This window comes from Podarcis muralis, chromosome 11 (genome assembly GCF_964188315.1).
Source record: "Podarcis muralis chromosome 11, rPodMur119.hap1.1, whole genome shotgun sequence".
Lineage (NCBI taxonomy): Eukaryota > Metazoa > Chordata > Lepidosauria > Squamata > Lacertidae > Podarcis > Podarcis muralis.
The window spans coordinates 44,825,164-44,830,975 of record NC_135665.1 but is presented as its reverse complement, the minus strand read 5'-3'; positions in this window follow the sequence as shown (position 1 = coordinate 44,830,975).

Sequence of the window (5,812 nt, the reverse complement as noted above, 5' to 3'; positions counted from 1 at the left end):
TACATTGGCTTCAGTTATTGGTTGCTTAATGAGGTTCTTCCCCACCAAGGCTTTTTGAATGTGGAGGCAGTTAGTTTCAGAGCTGGCTTCCCAACTTGGTACCCCTCAGGTGTTGAACTACAATTCCCATCATCCCTCACCATTAGCTTTGCTGGCTGGGAGGGATGGGTGTTGCAGTCCGAAACAGCTGGAGGGCACCAAGTTTGCAAATTCAGGTTGTTATTTCGAGCCCCGGGAATTGTCTGAAGGCCTGTCAACTTAAAACTAAGCATGTATAGCCCTGGGCAGTGTCTGAATGGAAGACCACGAGGTAAATAAATAAACAAACAAACAAACAAACAAACAAATAAATAAATAATTTATTATTTATACCCCGCCCATCTGGCTGAGTTTCCCCAGCTACTCTGGGCGGCTCCCAATTGAGTATTAAAAACAATACAGCATTAACATCCCTTATATGCTACTTTGGGTTCCATCATGGAAGCAAATTTGTACTTTTCTTTGGGTGTGAAAAAAATATCCCAATCTAGTGCTGGATGAACTCCAAGAGTTGGTGCTGACAGGGTTTCAAAATGGCTGCTTGCCTCATGACATGCGGTGAGTAGGAATAAGCGTCACATGATTGGGAAGGGAAGCAATTATACGCTGGGAAACTGGTGGTGGTGCTTTTCTTTCAGATGAACCAAATAGAAGTGGACTAGTAAAATAATCTGTGGGCTAAGTAATTTTTGCAGTATTGGCTGGTGTGGAAGGGTGGAGTCACCCTCCAAACACCAGTGTCGTTGCAGATAACCTGGATGGGGACTGGGCAGGGCTATGGTGGAGGCAATCCAGCACTCCCACCTGAGTGAGCCACCCCCCCCCCATGTTTACAACCCCACTGCTCTGCCCTCTCAAGTTAAGTTCCATACCACTACACTGGCCACTAGTGGTCTTCTGAAGACTTATTTGCAGCACTGCTTTAAACCTTATATTCAAATGGTGAATTTACTACTGCCAGCCATATCACTATGTGATTTGGGGCCACATTGGTGATGATCAGTAGCAGAGAGCAAAGGAAAAAAATTCACTGTGTGATGGTACGAATTCACATAGTGGATTCCAGTAGATCATTAGAAATCGCCATGAGATTGCCGGCCTCTGGCAAAATGCCTAGCACAGGACTGGAGAACCTGCATCCCTCCAGAGATGTTGCTGATCACCCCTGACTATTGGCTGAACTGACTGTGGACAGAGGTTGTAGGATGAGAGTTGAGGTCCAGCTCTGAGCCATAGTAAACCTGAAGAAATGAAATCTGAACCTTAGTTCACTGGGGGATGTACAGTGGTGGAGGAACCCTCTCCGGCACCCGGGGCGGCGCAGCCCATATGGACTCCCTACAGAATGCCACACATGCACAGTCCATACGGACGGTGCGCGAGTGGCACCCATACAGGCTGTGGGCTCCCTCACTCCCTCTACAGGTGAGGGGAGGCAGGGGCCATCTTGTCACCCCTCCCAGAGTGGCACCCGGGGCGACCCGCCCCCTCCGCCCCCCATTCCTACTCCACTGGGGATGTAAAAGAAACAGGGTTTGCAGCAATACTGACATGTCAAAAGTGATCTATTAGAGTTATGGGAAAGTGGTAAACAAGCACAGGTCAAATAATTTTATCTATTATTTATTCAACCACGATTGAGTAAAAGGGTTGTTCCACACAGAATAAACGTTCCATTCTGGTGCAAAGTCACATTTAGATTCTAGAAAATTGTACTCTAACTTACTTCCAACGTCTCATATTGAGGCACCTGAGAGCCAGTGTGCAGGAGTGTTTAGAATGTTAAACTAGAACGTCAGAGATCCAGGTTCAAATCCTCACTCAGCCACAAAGCTCATGGGGTGAACCTTCGCCCAGTCACGTTCTCTCAGTCAAACTCAACTCACAGGGTTGTTGTGAGAATAAAATGTGGGTTATACAATGCCCTTAGCTTCTCGAAGGAAGGCTGAAATATTGTAATAAATATTGCAACAGTGACAGCATTTGTTCCTCTTTATGTCATTAAGAGCTTAGTCCAGTTTCAAGAATCCTTCCGGGGACTCTCTCTTTATCCTGTAAAACCATACAATGTCAATATAACCATGTATTTTGCCTGCCTACAATAAAGCTTTTATTGGTGGACACTGGGATCGTGAAGTTTTAATCGCGTATTAACAGGTCTACTTGCTGAGGAATTAATTCCTTGCACCTAGTAGTTCTAAGCCAAATGATAGCTGGATTCATTTATACTTGGTGGTCTACACAAAAATATGTGAATAGACACCACTGGGCTGTATCCAACACTGTCACTCAGCTGGCAATAAGACTTCCATCAGTGGAAGCCTCTGGAACACTCTGGTGCAATGAGCAAAATGCCAGCAAAACCCTTATCAAATAAAGAATGCCTAACTTCTGGGGAACTCCGGAAGGGTAGTCAGATTAGTCTGGTACAGCAAAAACAATTTAGTCTTCTGAAGCACCTTCAAGGTCTATTTTGGCACAAGCTTCAGGGGGAAAGTATCAGCTTTATCGGATGCATGAACTGTTATCCTCACTTGGCAGACACAGATAGGGAAACTAATTTTGTAAACAGTGAGGCCAAAAGGCCATGAAGTGCGAGAGGTCCAGGAGATCTGTGACGTTTGTATTTAGAACTGTAGAGCTGGAAGGAACCCCGAAGGTCATCTAGCCACAGCTGTCAAGGTTTCCCCTTTTATTCCGAATAGGATTCCTCGCAAGAAAAGGGAAAAGTTGACAGCTATGCAAGTATGATTTAGATAAGAAGTGATATTGGAGTCATGTATAAAATCAACAGAAATAGCTTCTATGGATCTAAGACTAAGACTTATTCAGCAAAAAATAATATTCAGAGTCCATTGGACTCCAGCAAAACTTTACCAGAAGAAAATAACAAATGCAGACAACTGCTGGAGATGTGGAAGTAAAAATGCAAACTTAGTACATATGATGATTGGCTACCCGATGATAAGATCATTTTGGTGCGAGGTGAGGATATATATAGCAAGAGTAATTTTTAAAAAATGTTATTTGGGGGATTTGAATTTAATTCTAAATTATATACCAGAAACATGGGAGATTACAAGGGGTAAAAAAAAAAAGGATGTACTGTGCCATGTTAGAAGCAAAAAAACTTGTTCTGATGAATTGGAAGAGCCGCAAAAAGATCCCATTGAGCACATGGATTGACAATATGGACAGACTAGTTGCATACGAACGAATTGCATATCGACACAAATTAAGAATGGATAAATATGAAGAAATCTGGAAGGATTAATTAAGAGATAAGGCGGAAAGTGGAGGGAAGTAGGGGGAGGAGAGGTGGGGAAATACTGTTAAAAAGGTGTAGTTATAGGTATATCAGTACTCAAATCTGAATTGTTAAATTGTGTTATTGTGTTATTGTGGTTTTTGTTGTATGTGTTTTTTGTGGTTGCTGTTTGTATTGAAAAAAATGATTAAATAAATTAAAAACACACACACAAATACAGCTATGCATCTAGCCCAACCCAACCCCAACCCCCCCCCCCCCCCCGCAAGGTAGGAATCTCAGCTAAAGCATCCCTGATAGGCGGCCATCCAATCACAGCTTAAAAATCTCTGCGGAAGGGCAGTCCAAGGCAATCCAAGGGAGACCTTTCCACTGTCAAACAGCCCTTGCTGTCAGAAAGTTCTTCCTGATGTTTAGTCGGAATCTCCTTCCCTTTATCTTGAAGCCATTGGTCAGGCCCTGCCCTCCAAAGCAGTTCTATAATGGTAACAGTTGAATTTTTAGGGAGTTCCACACAAGGGTCATTGCTACAGCGAAGGCCTCGTTTTGTGCTCTTTGGTATAATGATAGAAAACAGAGCAAGACGTCTTGGGTAGATTTGAAAGACCATGGAGGCACATATGGGAAGAGGAATTCTTGAAGATAGGCAGGAACCAGGCCATCTGAGTCTTTAATGGTAAGCCCTAACACTTGAATTGGCCCTAGAAGCAAACAGGCAGCCAATCTTAGCAGGACTATGATTTCTCTTCCGCAAAAGAGCAGCTGGTTTCTGCAATAATCAAAGCATTCCTAGCCGTCTCTAAAGGCAGCCCCGCGTAAAGTGCATTACAGCAATCCACAGGAGATTATCAGTGCATGCAGAATGGATGCCAGCTCGTGATCTGAGAGGATCATAATACAAATCAAAGGTGGTAATCGGCCATCCTGGCTCCTTTTGCTACTAGTGTATCTAGCAGCAGAGCAGGATACCAACCAAGACTGCAATTCTGACACTTCAGAGGCAGTGCAAGTTGAAATTTCTCAGGAGGCATTTTTCGGAGTTCACATTCTCACCCCTCTTCCCTAGAAACCAGGCCATTTTGCAGAAACTAGTTGTGGTGCCTGCCACACACACACACTGAAATGGGATACAATTTGCAGACATGGTAGCCCTTCCTAAGGGAATAAATCCTGCCAAATTTCAGAAGGATAGCCTTTGTAGCCTTGGAGTGGATAAAAAGGATTCACTTAATCTCCCCAAGTGATCTGTGGGCAATTGGTCTGCAAATACCAGACATAGGAGAGGTGCCTTGAGGAAAGAAACATGCCAAATTACAGACAAATAGGTCAGGGTGTGTGCTGTGCTAGATGTCTTTAAAAGTGTGTGTGTGTGTGTGTTTGTGTGTGTGTGTGTACCTTCCATAACTTTTTTATTTTGGCAGAATTAGATCAAATTTTCAGGCAAGTCCAATGACACCTTTAATGTTTGTTTTTTAAAAACAACAACAACCAGTTGGTTGGAATATAGCAGGCATGTGAGATAAGAAACCTGACAACTGCAAGCAAATGGGTCCAGCAGTCTTAGCGCTGACTACAATCATAGTTGATTTACAGAGAGAGGCAAAACTAAAATCTATTGGTTTTCCTTTCTGAAAATACTGGGATTGGAGTGTCTGGGTAAAATCATCTCTCCTGGTTACAAGCTTGACCTGACAGTGACAATCTCCCCTACAATCTCCCTTTTGCCCCATCTCCCCCTTTTTCCTCTATTCTGTTGTTTTCCTTATAAGGTAAGGTTAGAGAAATGAGTTCCACTTTTAGCAGATACTTGTCCGTAGGAGCATCTGATTCATTCAAGCACTGCAAGGTGCTTAGCAGAGATGCCTGGTTTGAGTTGGGGTGCCTTGTACTGATTCCACTTCATCTCAGACAAGTCCCGATTTGCTCCAAAGCACTCTGCTTTGGCTCAGGATTGAGGCTTCCTCCAAAGCTACTTCAATTCATATGTATCTATAAGGTTGGCATCTGTCTGTCTCAGAAGACAATGGAAGAGTGGCCTTTGAGGGTGAAGTCAAACCATTGGAGAGTTACAGTGCCTGCTGCTGCTGTAGAGACCAATATGGGAGAGACATGTTTTGTTGCAGCTGGAGCAGATGAAGGCATCCAGTTGTGCTGCTGCAGGTGTACCATGGCATTTCTTTTTTCTGCACTTCCCCCAGCGGTCATTCCTCCTCTGGTTACTGCTGTGGATACATAACCTGACATATACATAACCTGGTTACTGCTGTGGATACATAACCCGACTGGCATGTTCTCTCTCTCCTGGTCTTTTGTTTGGGAGCTTCAAAAGCTTTCTTCAGCCCAAACATCACAGTGACTGATGCCAACAGACACTGGCACACTTAGGGATCTGCAGAGTGTTCACAGTTTGCGTAACAGACCTCAGCGACTCAGCATTTGGGCCAATCTACTTTATGTACATATAAGCACACACGGAGCACTGCAACATGGCTCCCTCTCTCTCTA